This window comes from Equus przewalskii, chromosome 20 (assembly GCF_037783145.1).
Source record: "Equus przewalskii isolate Varuska chromosome 20, EquPr2, whole genome shotgun sequence".
In the NCBI taxonomy this organism is placed as follows: domain Eukaryota; kingdom Metazoa; phylum Chordata; class Mammalia; order Perissodactyla; family Equidae; genus Equus; species Equus przewalskii.
This window is the reverse complement of record NC_091850.1, coordinates 2097181-2114360: the sequence shown is the minus strand read 5'-3', so window position 1 is coordinate 2114360 and position 17180 is coordinate 2097181.

Below are 17180 nucleotides of genomic sequence, written 5' to 3'. Positions count from 1 at the left end.
TTGTCAGATATATGATTTGAAAATATTTTCTCCCAGTTGATGGGTTGTCTTTTCCTTTTGTTCATGATTTCCTTTGCCTTGCAGAAGCTTTTTAATCTCATGTAGTCCCATTTGTTTATTTTTTCTCTGGTTTCCCATGCCTAAGTAAACATAGTATTTGAAAAGATGCTGCTAAGACAAAGTCAAAGAATGTACTGCCTATATTTCCTTCTAGGAGTTTTATGGTTTCAGGTCTTACGTTCAAATCTTTGCTCCATTTGAGTTAATTTTTGTGTATGGCCAACACTCTCCTTTACTTTCATTCTAGCTCTTCTTCCTAGCAATAACCAGGGGTGGGCGTTAAAAAACAAAATTCAACTGCGTAAATTTTAAATGTCTTTTGACTTCATTCAACAATTCATGAATTGAGCAGCATCCAATCTAGCAGAGAGAAAGGAGCTCTGAGGAGCTTACAAAATGAAAGACTGTTCTGGCAGAAGGGAGCAGGAACAAGGAGGCTGCACTGGCACAGAAGCAGCTTGGCTGTGGCGAGGTGACTTCCCTTTAGGGACGGCGGGCATCTGTAGGGCTATCACCTCCTGGCCCTCACCAGGCGATTCCCAGTTGACTGTTTATGATCCTGTTTCTGGGAGAGCTGAAAGTGTGATTAAATTAAGTCTCAGTTCGTTGATGTGGTGCTTAGCCTAAGTGACTCCATTTGGGCCTATTGTCTTGTTTTTAACATTGGAGGCCTCACTTTTTCTTATTAGTTTGCATTTCTCTGTGCACAGTGGAACTGGATCCAGCCCTCAATCCCACTGGTAAGTTTTTCCCTTTAGTGACTAACTGACGGCAGCCAGCTGCTGTTCACCCAGGAGTCACAGCTTCCTCATCCATGTCCTTTCGTCCTTCCAGCCCACAGGTTTCCGTGAGCCAGGGCCTTTCTAGGGAATCCCACATTCCTTGACCTCAGTTGAGTGATGTTTTTTTCCAACACCAGCCAGTTCTCGGACACCAACCGGACATCCAACCGTTCGTTTCGACTCTGATACTAACTACCCAGATTGAGCACAGACCCCTCAGATCAAAGGCTCAGTCCCACGGGACTGTCCTTACTTCAGAGACCAGCCGCCAATGGGGTGCCCAGGCTACCCACACTTCTGCCCAGCTGACTACAAGTTTGGGGGTTACCACGACCACCTCCTCCTGGTTTGATAATTTGCTAGAATGATTCACAGAACTCTGGGAAGTCCTCTACCAGTGATGACAGCTTTACTAAAAAGAAAAAATTCAGGAATAGATAAATGGGAGGGATGCACAGGGCAAGGGATCAGGGATCGGCAGTCACAGAGCTTGGTTTCCCCCTTGGGCATGCCACGCTTCCCGCTTCACCGTGTGGTCACCAACCCAGACGTTCTCCACCTCGTCACTGAAAAGTTTCAGAATTTAACCTCCAGCTCCAGTTCCCCAGTGTCAAGGAGTGGGGCACAAAATTCCCACCCTCTGTTCCCGTGTTTCACCCTTTGGGTGACTGGCCCTCATCCTGAAGCTACCAAGGGGACCCCATCCCAGATCACCTCGTTAGTGTATACTCAGGTGTGGTCAAAAGGGGCTCATTATGAATAACAGAACACACGCCCATTGCCCAAGAAATTCCAGGGGTTTTAGGAGCTCTGTGCCAGGAACTGGGCACAAAGACCAAGTGCATTTTTTATTATACCACAGGCCACCCCCTGGTTTTTGACCACTGATCCCTTTTGGCAAAGGGATCATAACCGTTCAGAGAGATGGCTCAGTACTGGAGCCCCACTGAGCCGCCACTCATTAGCCCAGTCCATCATCCTTAGCACAGGAAAACGTGTGCCCAGCTGAGGCCACTCGGTCTCACCGGCTTCCTCTCCCTCTTGTCGGGTTCCAAAAGCTGGAGTGGCCTCGGTCACGGACGGCTTCCTCCTTTCAGGCGTCTGGTGGAATGGAGCTAAGAGATCACTTCTTCTCTTGCCCTGAGCCTCTGCGAGTGTTCACCCAATATCAGACATCCCTCATTACGTTATCCATCTCATCATTCCTTTACTGTCATTTACTTTTCCTCCTTCTCTCTATTTTTGCCCAAACTCTCCCACCTGTGGAAAGACATCGGGTTCAGCCCTTGTGCTGGTCCAGATTGCAGGCAGCACTAGTGGTCTAGCCAGCGCCTCCCCCTCCATCCAGCCCCACTCCTGTAGGATAGGGCCGCATTCATACGGCACCAGGAGGCCACCTCGACCCCCAGGCAATACCATGGCATTCCCTGATGGCGCCCCAGCACCCCCTGCCCCATCAGGCCCGTAGGAATGCTGACCTTGAGGTGTAACAACAGACTTAACCGTTTCTTGTTTCAGAATCATCCCTGTTGATGGCACTTGTCATTGCAGACCTGGTCCTGCCACCAGAGCATCAGGTGGGAGAAAGAAGTTTGAGGTCATGTGGGGAAGAAGGAAAAATTATAGGTGTCATACCTGCGTCATCTCCCTTTGGGAAGCGATCCACTGGAAAAATGGGGAATTTTTAGATTTTTTTTTACTGGAGACACGTCCTCAGCTCCCTCATGTTGGGTGTGAGCATGCGCTCGCGCACGCCTTTCTCTCCCCATTTCTGACAACTAACGTTTGCACGGCCTGTTCTCATTCTCTATCAGCTGTTACTCTGAGGAGGACCTCGCTCTCTGCCCACTGTTGGACATCATAGCATATAAATGTGCTCCTTGGTCTGCAGAAATGTGACTCGGCGGTCCAAACTGTTGCAACGTCTTCTGTTCCGGTTCTTTTTGAGCTCTCTGAGCCTTTGCAGCTACCGCTGGGTGACCACAGCCACATTCAGAGTCGCTGTCTATTCCAGGCAGGACCCACGCGTCGCCCCGAGGGCTGCTGGCCTCTGTCTCGCTTCCAGCTGTGATCAGGGCCTTCCCCCCGGGAATCCGTCACCGCCATTTTCAGTCTCTGTCTCTTTTGTTGGCTGACAGAACAGTTCTTGTTGGCATTTTGTGCCTCAGTGGGTGCAAAAGGACTATGTTGAAATTCAGCCTTGCTGCAGACCCCTGAGTCCGCTCATGTTCTGCACCCAGGAGGCCACCCTGAGTGAAGACCCTGGGGTGGCCACTCGCTGATTCCAATCACCTTCCAAAGCCGCAGGCGTTTCTTCAATGGCAGTGATAGGTCCTGTTCTAAAGCACCCCTCACGTTCCCCCAGTGATCCCCACAGGGCCGTGCCCCAGGCGGGCATCCCTTAGTAGGCCAGGTTCTGCTGTCTTTCTGATCAAGTGGCCAGGCCATTGGCCACTACCCATGAGTCAGTAAAAACCCAGATATGGGGGCTCTTGTGATCGTTCAGTTCTTCTATCACTGCTGGAAAAGAGCATGCAATTCAGCCCACCGGCTAATTTTTCACCTTTTTTGATCAGCTGGGCTTCCAAAGGGAAAAGTTGTCGCTTGACCTTGGCACTGCCATCCATAAACCAAGCAGGTCCTTGTCAGTCAAAGGGTTTTTATAGGGCACCCTCCAAGTGATGGGAGAATAAAATCTGGCAGTTCCTCCCATGGTTCCAGAGTCAGTTTCCGGGGGGAGAAGAGGCTCCCCGCCGGCAGGTCTCCTTGCAGTCCCCTGCTTGGTGGTCATGCACAAACCATTGCTATTGTTTTATGAGCCTTCTGACCACTGCCGTCACCAGCGGTGTTTCTCTAGCGTCATCCAGAACGTGACAGGCGTCGCAGGTTTCAAGGCTGTTTTATGTCCTTTAGTCATAGGGCAGCCTTACCTAACTGGAGGTCTAGGAACAGAGCCAGGAGACCCATGGGTATTTCAAGGGAGAGGGCACTGCTGGGAGCCTCGGGACGAGCTTAGGAGCTGCTCTTCTTGGGTGACGGTGAGCCGCGTGCATCCTGAACCTGCATCCCGGCCACGTTTGCCGACCCGGGGGAGACCTTCTTGCACACAGCCAGGAACAGCATGGCCTACGCCACTTGCTCGGGGAGGGGTTTCCAGTGAGGGAGATGTGACATTCAGTAAACTTGATCACTTTATCCACTTCCTATAGCTATTTTTCTATCCATTTTATTTGATATTTAAAACATAAAGCTGTTTTGTGATTGGAGTCTTGTTTTCTGTGTACAAGGGACGGCTGGAAGGCATGTCGTGATATTATGATTTGTAATAAGAAATGTGTCTTTGATCTTCCACCGGTTTCTGGCAAGGGCTCATAAAACCCTTGGAATTTCCTGAGTCGTGAGAGGGATAAGGGTGTCTTCTGCTGTGCTGGTGAGATGACTTTTGGAGCACTCCTAAGGACGCAGGCTGGTCACCAGGAGAACCAACCATATGATTAGAGGGTTGGAACTTTCAGCCCCACCCCTAGTCTCCTGGGAGGGGAGAGGGGCGGCAGAGTGAGTTCAGTCGCCAGTGGCCAGTGATTTAAATCAGTGATGCCCATGTAATGGAGCCTCTAAAAATCTGAAAGGAGGGGGTCTGGAGAGCTTCCCAGTTGGTGAACATGTGAAGGTGCTGGGAGGGTGGTGTACCCAGAGAGAGCACAGAAGCTCTGCGCCCCTTCCACATACCTTGCTCTGTGCATCTCTTCTATCTGACTGTTCCTGAATTATATCCTTTTACTATAAACCTGAAATCTAGTAAGTACACTGTTCTCCCGAGTCCTATGAGCCACTCTAACAAATTAATGGAACTCAAGGAGGGGGTCATGGGACTGATTTACAGCCAGTTGGTCAGAAGCACAGGTGACAGCCTGGACTTGCGATTGGCATCTGAAGAGAAGGGCAGTCTTTTAGGACTGAGCCCTTAACGTGTGGGATCTCACACTCTCCAGGGAGATAGCATCAGAATTGAGTTGAATGGTAGGACACCCAGCTGGTGTCCGAGAATTTCTTCGTGGTGGGAGGAGAAAACCTACATGTTGTAATTGGTTTCAGAATGAGACGTGTGTCGTCTGATGTTCTTCTGAACAGCTGGTCCTGAGCCTCAGGTGTTGGGCTCACTGTGCAGCCTCTGTGCACCGGGGGAAGTTTGTGCTTAGAAAAGCTTTGTGTCAGAGGAGGATGAAGGAGTGGATAGTGTTCCGTGAACCAGCTGGCTGAACTCATCTTCTCTTCTTTCTCCCTTCAAACACCATTAGGCTGAGGATAAAGATGAAAAGGGTTATTCAAACAGGATGAAGGAAAATAAAACCAAACGATCATATAAATTGATGCAGAAAAAGCATTTGACAAAATTCAATACCCTTTCATGACAAAAATACTCAAAAACCAGACTGAGGGAAACTACCTCAATATCATAAAGGCCATACATGAAGAACCCACAGCTCACATCATACTCAATGGTGAAAGATTGAAAGCTTTTCCTCTTAAGATCAGGAACAAGACAAGGATGGCCGCTTCACCACTTCTATTAACCATAGTACTATGGAAATCTTAGCCAGGGCAATTAGGTAAGAAAAAGAAGTAAAAGGCATCCAAACTGGAATCAAGGAATTAAAATCATTTCTGTTCATAGATAACATGATGTTATACATAGAAAACCTAAAGGTTCCACCAAAAGACTGTTAGAAGTAATAAACAAATTCAGCAAAGTTGCAAGATACAAATCAACACTCAAAATTTATTTGCAAGAAGGACCCACAACTAAAAATATACAACTACGTACCGGAGGGGTTTGGGGAGAAAAAGGAAAAATAATAATAAAAAAGAATTTAGTTGCATTTCTATACACTAATAATCAACAATCGAAAATGGAAATTAAGACTTTGGGGAGTGATGTCAGCAACATGGCGGTGTGAGCTCACCCGGGACTCTCTCCCCTCCAAATTACAACCAACAAGAGCAGCTGCTTTCCAACCAAAAAAAAAAAATCCTAATAACAGAAATCATCAGAGACCCACAGCAGCCAAACAACGGAGGGCGGAGAGGCTGGAGCCGCCCTCGGAACAGCTGGAATGGGGTAGGAGAGAACTTCACTCCCGCCCATAGAGACTGGGATCGCTGCTGCGGGTGCGGGAAGCAGCCAGGGAGGGGCTGCGCATCAGGGGATCGTCCAGGACTCCCACCCCCTGAGCAGCGGAAACCCTCTAATGGGGAAAGCTTTCGAGTGGGGGAACCCATCAAACCAGGGCCCCAGGAAACCAGAGAGCGAGAGCTGATCAGAATCCAGGTCTGCACCCCAGAGAATGTGCCCCTCCTCCCACAACCTGCGGTGCATGCTGCCATCTTGGCTGAAGGTGCAGGGCTCAGAATGCGCAGCTCTCAACCCCCATCTAGTGGTGACAGGCTGTAACTGCAACCGAACAATAGCATCATGCGCAAAAACCGCTCCTCTACCATCCAGCGATTTGTAAAAGCTCCAGTCCAAAAGGAAAGCAATAAAAATACAGAAGTATGTCCTGAGGACTTGGAAATAGGTAAACTAAGTGAAAATGAGTTCAGAGTAGCTATCATCAAAATACTCAATGAGGTAAAGGGAAATATGGAGAAACAACTGAACGAGTTCTGGAGTTATTTCACAAAAGAGATTCAAACTATAAAGAAGAATCAATCAGAAATACTAGAGATGAAAAATACAATGGATCACATAAAACAATACGGATTCCCTTATTGCCCGTGTAGACACCATAGAGGAGCAAATTAGCATAATCGAAGATAGACAGGCTGAATGGCTCCAGACAGAGGAAGAAAGAGAACTAAGAATTAAGAAAACTGAAGAAAATCTCCGAGAAATAGCTGACTCAGTGAGAAAATGCAACTTAAGACTCATCGGAATTCCTGAGGGCGTGCAAAAGTAAAATGGAGCAGAAAGTGTGCTCAAAGAAATAATAGAAGAGAACTTCCCAAATCATGGGATTGAGAGAGAAATGTGTGTGGAGGAAGCTTTCAGATCTCCTAGATTTGTCAATGTAAAAAGACCTACTACAAGGCATATAGTAGTAAAAATGGCAAAAATGAATGACAAAGAAAGAATACTCAGGGCAGCAAGGCAGAAGAAAATAACCTACAAAGGAGCCCCTATCATACTTTCAGTGGATTTCTCTACAGAAACCTTACAAGCTAGGAGAGAGTGGAGTGACATCTTCAAAACGTTGAAGGATAAAAATCTTCAGCCAAGACTACTCTATTCAGCAAAAATATCCTTCAGATATAAGGGAGAAATTAAATCTTTTCCAGAGAAACCAAAGCTAAGGGACTTCATAGTCACACGACCTCCACTACAAGAAATCCTCAAGAAGGCTCTCATACCTGAAAAAAGAGAAAAAGGGAGAAAGGAGTCACAAAACACAGAGTAGGGAGACAAATAGAATCTGAATAGGATAGCAAATATTCAACTATAGCATTATGATAAAGGGAAGGAAATCACCAAAGCAAAGACAATCTTATCATTCTAACCACACACTCACAACGCAAGTTGGAATAAGAGATGAAAATAATAATGTAGGAGGGGAGGAGGAAAGGGACTAAAACAGTCTAGGCTAAGGAAGTAAGAGACCACCAGAAAATGGATTATGTTATAACGAGATTCTGAATACAAACTTCAGGGTAGCCACTAAACTAAAAAACAGAACAGAGACACAAAACATAAATAAGGAAAAATGTAAGAAACCCAGCGTAAGAAATTTCAGAAGTCAATGGGTAGGCTAAAACACACAGGACGAGAAACAAGGGAAACACAGGAAAACCGGAAAATGAGCAACAGAATGAGAGCATTAAGCCCTCATGCGTCAATACTAACCCTCAATGTAAACAGACTGAACTCTCCAATAAAAAGACACAGAGTGGCAAAATGGATTAAAGAACAAGATCCAACAATTTGTTGCCTCCAGGAAACACACCTCAGCTCCAAGGACAAACACAGGCTCAGAGTGAAGGGGTGGAAGACAATACTCCAAGCTAATAGCAAACAAAAGAAAGCAGGTGTCGCAATACTTATATCAGACAAAACAGACTTCAAGATAAAGCAGGTAAAGAGAGACATAGAGGGCCAATATATAATGATCAAAGGAACACTTCATCAAGAAGAAATAATGCTTATAAATATCTACGCACCCAACACAGGAGCACCAAAGTTCATAAAGCAACTATTAACAAACCTGAAAGAAGATATCAAAAATAACACAATAATAGTAGGGGACCTCAACACCCCACTCACATCAATGGACAGATCATCCAGACAGAAAATCCGCAAAGAAACACTGGAGCTAAACAAAAAGCTAAAACAGTTGGACTTAATAGACATATATAGAACACTCCATCCAAAAACAGCAGAATACACGTTCTTCTCAAGCACACATGGAACATTCTCAAGGATACACCATATGTTGGGAAACAAGGCAAGCCTCTATAAATTTAAAAAAATTAAAATAATAACAAGCATCTTCTCCAATCATGCTGCTACAAAGCTAGAAATTAATTACAAGAAAAAAGCTGAGAAAGGCACAAGGATGTGGAGACTAAACAACATGCTATTGAGCAAGCAATGGATCATTGAAGAAATTAAAGAAGAAATCAAAAAATACCTGGAGACAAACGAAAATGATAACATGCCATACCAACTCATATGGGATGCAGCAGAAGCTGTATTAAGAGGAAAATTCATCGCAATACAGGCACATCTTAACAAACAAGAAAAATCCCAAATCAGCAATCTTAAACTACACCTAAGTGAATTAGAGAAAGAAGAACAAACAAAGCCCAAAGTCAGCAGAAGGAGAGAAATAATAAAAATCAGAGCAGAAATAAATGCTATTGAAACACAAAAGGCAGTAGAAAGGATCAATGAAACAAAGAGCTGGTTCTTTGAGAAGATAAATAAAATGGACAAACCCCTAGCCAGACTTACAAAGAAAAAAAGAGAGAAAGCTCAAATAAACAAAATCAGAAATGAAAGAGGAGAAATAACAACAGACTCTGCAGAAATACAGCGGATTATAAGAGAATACTATGAAAAACTATATGCCAGCAAAAGGGATAACCTAGAGGAAATGGATAAATTCTTGGACTCCTACAATCTCCCAAAGCTCACTCAAGAAGGAGCAGACAATTTGAACAGACCAATCACGAGCAAAGAGATTGAAACAGCAATCAAAAGCATCCCAAAGAATAAAACCCCAGGACCAGGTGGCTTTCCTGGGGAATTCTACCAAACTTTCAGAGAGGATTTAATACCTATCCTTTTCAAGCTATTCCAAAAAATTAGGGAGAATGGAACACTTCCTAACACATTCTACGAGGCCAACATCATGCTGATACCAAAGCCTGTGTCAGGACATCACGAGAAAGGAGAACTACAGGCCAATATTGCTGAGGAACATAGATGCAAAAATTCTCAACAAAATTTTGGCAACCCGAATTCAGCAACTCATCAAAAGGATCATACCTCATGATCAAGTGGGATTCATACCAGGGACACAGGGATGGTTCAACACCTGCAAATCAATCAACATGATAAACCACATCAACCAACTGAGGAATAAAAACCACATGATCATCTCAATAGATGCAGAGAAAGCATTTGACAAGATCCAACAGCCATTTATGATAAAAACTCTGAACAAAATGGGCATAGAAGGGAACTACCTCAACATAATAAAGGCCGTATATGACAAACCCACAGCCAACATCATTCTCAATGGGCAAAACTGAGCACCATCGCCCTGAGAACAGGAACGAGACAAGGATGCCTTCTATCACCACTCTTATTTAACATAGTACTGGAGGTTTTGGCCAGAGCAATTAGGCAAGAAAAAGGAATAAAAGAAACCCAAATAGGGAGGGAAGAAGTGAAACTCTCGCTGTTTGCAGACGACATGATCTTATATATAAAAAACCCCAAAGAATCCATTGGAAAACTTTTACAAGTAATCTACAACTACAGCAAAGTTGCAGGGTATAAAATCAATTTACATAAATCAGTAGCATTTCTATACTCTAATAATGAACTAACAGAAAAAGAACTCAAGAACACAATACCATTCACAATTGCAACAAAAAGAATAAAATACCTTGGGGTGAATTTAACTAAGGAAGTGAAAGACCTATACAATGAAAATTACAAGGCTTTTCTGCAACAAATGGATGAGGACATAAAGAGATGGAAAGACATTCCATGTACACGGATTGGACGAATAAACATAGTTAAAATGTCCATTCTACCTAAAGCAATCTACAGATTCAACGCCATCTCAATCAGAATCCCAATGACATTCTTTATAGAAATAGAACAAAGAATCCTAAAATTGATATGGGGCATCAAAAGACCCAGAATTGCTAAAGCAATCCTGAGAAAAAAGAACACAGCCAGAGGCATCACAATCCCTGACTTCAAAACATGCTACAAAGCTACAATAATCAAAACAGCATGGGACTGGTACAAAAACAGCTGCACAGATCAATGGAACAGAATTGAAAACCCAGAAATAAAACCACACATCTATGGACAGCTAATCTTCGACAAAGGAGCTGAGGGCCTACAATGGAGGAAAGAATGTCTTTTCAACAAATGGTGCTGGGAAAACTGGAGAGCCACATGTAAAAGAATGAAAATTGACCATTCTTTTTCACCATTCACCAAAATAAACCCAAAATGGATCAAAGACCTAAAGGTGAGACCTGAAACCATAAGGCTTGTAGAAGAAAATTAGGCAGTACGCTCTTTGACATCAGTATTAAAAGGATCTTTTCAGACACCATGTCTTCTCAGACAAGGGAAACAATAGAAAGAATAAACAAATGGGACTTCATCAGACTAAAGAGCTTCTTCAAGGCAAAGGAAAACAGGATTGAAACAAAAAAACAATCCACTAACTGGGAAAAAATATTTGCAAGTCATACATCTGACAAAGGCTTAATATCCATAATATATTAAGAACTCACACAACTCAACAACAAAAAATCAAACAACCCGATCAAAAAATGGGCAGGAGACATGAACAGACATTTCTCCAAAGAAGATACATGGATGGCCAATAGGCACATGAAAAGATGTTCATCATCGCTGTGCATCAGGGAAATGCAAATCAAAACTACACTAAGATATCACTTTACACCCATTAGAATGACAAAAATAACTAAAACAAATAGTAACAAATGTTGGAGAGGGTGTGGAGAAAAAGGAACCCTCATACACTGCTGGTGGGAATGCAAACTGGTGCAGCCACTATGCAAAACAGTATGGAGATTCCTCAAAAAATTAAAAATAGAACTACCATACGATCCAGCTATCCCGCTACTGGGTATCTATCCAAAGAACATGAAATCAGCAATTCCAAAAGTCCCATGCACCTCTATGTTCACTGCAGCATTATTTACAATAGCCAAGGCATGGAAGCAACCTAAGTGCCCATCAACAGATGATTGGATAAAGAAGATCCGGTATATATATACAATGGAATGCTACTCAGCCGTAAGAAAGAACAAAATCTTCCCATTTGCAACAATATGGATGGACCTTGAGGGAATTATGTTAAGTGAAATAAGCCAGATAGAGAAGGACGATCCATGTATGACTCCACTCATATGAGGAATTAGACATGTGGACAAAGAACAGATTAGTGGATACCAGGGGAAAGGGGGGGTGGGGGGTGGGCACAAAGGGTGAAGTGGTGCACCTACAACACGACTGACAGACAATAATGTACAACTGAAATTTCACAAGATTGTAACCTATCATTAAGTCAATAAAAAAAATAATAATAAAAGAAAGAGAAAAAGGGGGTGAGAAGAAAGATAGGAAGGAAGGAAGGAGGGAAGGAAGGAAGGAGGAAGGAAGGAAGGAGGGAAGAAGGGAGGGAAGGAAGGAAGGCAGGAAGGAGGAAACGCAGCTCACTCTCCCCGGTCTTTCCCTCTCTCCCCTGTGCTTGACCATTTTCCTCTCCTGCCCCTCATCAAAGGTCAGCTGGACAGCAGTGAGGCGGGGAGGTCTGACCTGGTCTACACTGCCCAATAGTTACGTGGATTCCAAAATCTCATCTGAGCAAGGAGCCCCTGCCCTACCCTCCTGAGCCCTCAGTCCCCTGATCCCCACTTGGCCAATTCGCTGTCTATCTGTTTTCTTTTAGACGTGACACTAAAAGCACAGTAACAAAAGAAAAATAGATTAATTGGACTCTATCAAAATTTAAAACCTTTGTGCATCAAAAGGCTATCAAGAAAGTGAAAAGAAAACCTACAGAATGGGAGAAAATATTTGCAAACCACACAGCTGATAAGGGATTAATGTCCAGAATATATAAAGAGCTCTTACAACTCAACAGGAAAAAGACAACCCAGTTTAAAAATGGGCGAATTGGAGCTGGCCCCGTGGCCGAGTGGTTGAGTTCACACTCTCCGCTTTGGTGGCCCAGGGTTTTACTGGTTCGGATCCTGGGCACAGACATGGTACTGCTCATCAGGCCATGCTGGGGTGGCGTCCCACATGGCAGAACTAGAAGGACCTGCAACTAGAATATACAACTATGTACTGGGGGGCTTTGGGGAGAAGAAGAAGAAAAAAGATTGGCAACAGATGTTAGCTTTAAAAAAGTTAATCTTAAAAAAAAAAATGGGCAAAAGACTTGAATAGACATCTCTTTAAAAAAGATATTCAGATGGCCAACAAGCACATGAGAAGTTGCTCGGCGTCAATGGCCATCAGGGAAATGCGAGTCAAAGCCACCTTGAGAAACCACTTCACACCTGCTGGGACAGCTCCTGTCAGAAAACAGGAACCAGCAAGTGTTGGGGAGGATGCGGAGGAATTGGACCCTCCCGCACTGCGGGTGGGGATGTGAAACGTGCAGCTGCTGTGGGAAAGGGCCTGACGGCTCCTCAGAAAGCTAAGCAGAATGACCCCGTGACCCAGCAGTTCCCTCCCAGGGATGGACCTGGAGAGTTGAAAACAGGGATTCACACAGGGACTTGCACAGTGTGGTCACAGCAGCACTGTCCACAGTCGCCAAAAGGTGGAAACGACCCACATGTGCATCAACAGATGAAGGACAAACAAAATGTGGTCCATCCACACAATGGACTATTACTCAGCCATGAAAAGGAATGAAGCCCTGACACGCGCTACAACATGGGTGAACCTCGAAAACCTCATGCTGAGTGAGGGAGGCCAGCCACAAAAAACCACATAGTGTGCGATCCATTCATATGAAAAGTCCAGAACGGGCAAATCCATAGAGACGGCAAGTGGATTAGTGGGTGCCAGGGGCTGCAGAGGCGCGATGGGGAGTGACTGCACGGGGACGGGGTTTCCTTTTGGGGTGATGGAATGTTCTAAAATGGACTATGGTGATGGCTGCACAACTCTGAATATATTAAAAACCATTGAATTGGACACTTTGAATGGGTGAATTTTGTGGTACGTGAATTTAACTCCATGAAGCTGTTTTTCAAGACAAAGCAGCGCCCCGCACGGCTCTTCAGCAGGAGCATGGCTAGCAGGGAAGCATTGAAGAGGCTGTGGAAGCTTGGATGTGGCAAGTCCACTGCGGCTCTGTGTCCTTGTGCCTGGAGCAGCTCCTCCGGGGCCTCAGGCCCCCAGTGCCAAGGCTTTTCTCCACGGCATTGTTTCAGGAGCGACAGGCTCAGCTGGTTCAGGGAGAAATACGCTGAGATGTTTGGTGTCATATGAGCCTGGACAGGCCCAGGGGACACTGCTGGTCACCACAGACCAGCACAGCCCTGTAGACATGAGACCACTCGGAAGTGGAAACCTCAAGGAGACGCTGGGACTCCCTCTCTGCGCGGGGCCTGTGTGGGGCAGGGGTGTGAGACATCCACACGCAGAGCCCGGTCACCTCCTGCCACCCCACCACGGAGCACGCTGCCCCTGGGCCTTTGCAACAGCGATGGATCTCGGGGGTCACATTGGAAATCTGACTGCTGGTGACTTTCAAGAGTCAAGGAGGAATAAGGAGTGACTGCTAATGGGTACGGATTTCCTTTTGGGGGTGATAAAATGTTCCAGAACTAGACAGAAGTGATAGTTGCACAACATCTTGAATATACTAAATGCCACTGAATCGTCTGCTTTAAAATGGCTAATTGTATGATATTGTTACTGAAAGTTCAGTCAGACCTGGGTCCGACCGGGGGTGAAGTCCAGCCAACTAAGGTCTGGCCCCCGAGTCCTCCTCCAGCCCTCTGCTTCCCCAGGCGGGGCTGGCGGGGAGCACGACGCAGGAGCATCCGATCCAAGCCGAGGGGTCTCAGTGGGGACCGCCCACACGTCCCATCTGGGGTGCCAATTTGTTACCGAAAGTTCAGTCTCTGACCCTGACGCCAATCCAAATAACGAGAACAGTGCTGAGTGAAAAAGGAAAACCTGACTTTGCCAGGCAGAGGGAGCCAAACAAGGGCCAGTGCCTCCAAAATTGCTAGCTCCCCGTTGAGAAACGGGTAGGTTTTTATTTGGGGTTTTAGGTAGGGGCAGGGGCCAGGCCTTCTTGGTCAGCATTTTCCCATCAGCCTGTGTCTGGGGCTGCTTCCAGCGGAGGAGACAAAGGGTTTCTCAGATGAGTGTCCTTGGCTGTTTCTCTCCACGGTGGAAGGTGGACTCTGATGTCAGGAAGCCAAGAAGTGGGGCCCGGGCAGCTTCAGTTTCTTGCTTTTCTCTGGACATTAGTTTCTCTGTAAAAGAACTTCAAGGTCCTGAAATCAGCCACAACTTTAGCGAGCCCAGTGTGAGGCCATCTGGACTTTAAAAATGTGTAACTTCTATTTGGTTGTAAAGCTCAGGGAGTCAGAGGCTCAAGACACAAACATTCACATGTGGGTGTATCCAAAGACCCAGGGACCTGGGAATGTGTGCTTTTGGTTTTAACCCATACATGCCAGGGTCACCGCAGGGGAACCAATATCAGGGCTGATATTAATTAAGAGCCAGTAACAGTGTGTGAATCTCGCCTCAATAAAAGGAAAAGAAAGAAGGAAGGAAGGGAGAGAGGGAGGGACGAAGGAAGGGAGGGAAAACGCATCTTGCTCCTAAGGAGCCTGGAAGACCCAGACTGACCAGGATCTCAGAGGCTCCAATGCACAGGGCAGCACCATCCGAGGAGCAAGTGAATTTGGGAGCCAGGTGTAATTTCAAATTCCGACTCTTGCATTCACCAGCTTTGTGACCTGCAGGAAGTTGCTTAACTTCTCTGGTCCTTTTGATTGCCTCTGCTATAAAGTGGAGATTGCAAGATTTTCTTGCAGATCAATTTGGGGACTAAAACTCACCGGGCAAGTGCCTGGCATAGAGAAAGCAGTCGATAGAAAGGAATTATGTTCATCCAATGGAACACCACCATGATGGAATCAAAAGGAAAGCATTACTGATATGTGCAACAACATGGATCTCAAAATAATGATGCTGAGCAAAAGAAGCCAAACAAAAAAGAGTACATGCTGTGGAGTTCCACTTATAGAAAATGCAGACGAGTCTAGAGCAGCCCGAAGTTGGTCAGCGGCTGCTTGAGAAAGAGGGGGAGAGGCAGACAGGAGGGATTAGAAATGGTCCTGCTATTGTTCTTGTCATTGTGATATAAAAAGAAATCTATATTTAGCCTTCGTCCCAGTTTCCGGCACAGAGCCCCTGTCATTTCCTGAGTGATAAGAGGCGCAGGAGTATCTTTTGTCATAATTTTTGGGTCCCTGCGTCTTTTGCCATTCATGACAAGCCCCTTTCAACCGCACCTGAGTTTCTGTTAATGGGGTGACTTTGGAAGGAAGGATGGGGTTAGCTGCCAGGGGAGCCAACCATGTGATTATGGGAACTTTCAGCCCCATCCCCTTGACCTCCGAGGATGACAGGTGGGCTGGAGACTGATAGTCAGTCACCGATGGCCAATGATTTAATCAAGCGTGCCTGTGTCATGAAGCCTCCATATAAACCCAATAGGACAGGGTTCGGGGAGCTTCAGGTTGGCAAGCGTGTGGAGGTGCTGGGAGGGTGGCACGTCCAGAGAGGGCACGGAAGCGCCACACCTCCTCCCACATCCCTCACCCTATGCATCTCCTCTATCTGACTGTTGCTGAGTTAAATCCTTTATCATGAACTGGTGACAGTACATAAAGCACTCTCCTGAGTTCTGTGCACTGCTCTAGCAAATTACAGAATCCAAGGCGGGGGTTGTAGGACCCCCTGATTTATAGCCAATCTGTCAGCAGTACTGGAGGCCTGGACTTGCGACTGGCGTCTCAAGTGGGGGCCGTCTTGTGGGACCGAGCCCTTTCCCTGTGGGGTTTATGCCGACTCCAGGTCGATGGTGTCAGAATTGCTGTGTGGAAAATCCACCCACTTCGTGTCAGAAGTACGAGTAAAGTACAGGAAACAGAAGTTTTCTTTTAGGCTGTGAGGAACTTTTAGGGGTGTTGGCTGTGCTCACTCTCAATCGTGGTGATGGTTTCATGCACGGGGACATAGCAAAACTTCGCTAACCGAATATAACTATGTGCAGTCTCTTGGATGTCGGCTATACCTCAATTAATCTGTTTATAGAAACAGAAACATAAGTTTCTTTAAAATTCAAAGGATGTGGCAGGAGAACGAGACGCAGAGCATCACTTTCTGAGGAGAGGAGGCCTCTGCACGCAGGCACGGGCCTGGACGGGCCCTCGGAGTCGGCCCGCTCTGGCGCCAGAAGCCCACGGTCCCTGGATGCCACTCTGAGCACAGCAGTGTCACACAACATCCTGTAGACAGGCAGGAGCTCGTGGCCTGCACCAAACAGCACGGGGACTGAAAAGGGCTGAGTCCAGCTGCTGTGGGCCCTCTTGGGGTGGGGGACCCGGAGGTCAAGCCAGGCTCCCCCCCTTGCCCCACGGGCCCTGCCCTGTGCACTGGGGCTGGGACTGCACACAGGTCCTCATGAGGACAGTGACGGGCAGCCGGTCCCTGAGCCAGGTGCGGCCAACCTGGCAGCTCCCAGGTCAGCCCTGGGCCCTTGGAGCTGGTCAGGGTGGCCTTGGGGCCTGCAGCTGCACTTCTGAGAACGTGTACCAGCCTCACGACTCTAGACTTGATGGCAGAAATGTCTGGTGGGATGGCCCCAGAATCCATTTCCTGAGACTCCAATTTCCAGGTTTCCACCTCAAGGGCAAAAGCTGCATCCTCCATGATTTTCAGGCTCCAGCCCATCTCCCATGGGGCCCCATGGAAGCCCCACCATCGCTGAGGCAGACCCCAGACTCCCTTTGCAGGCC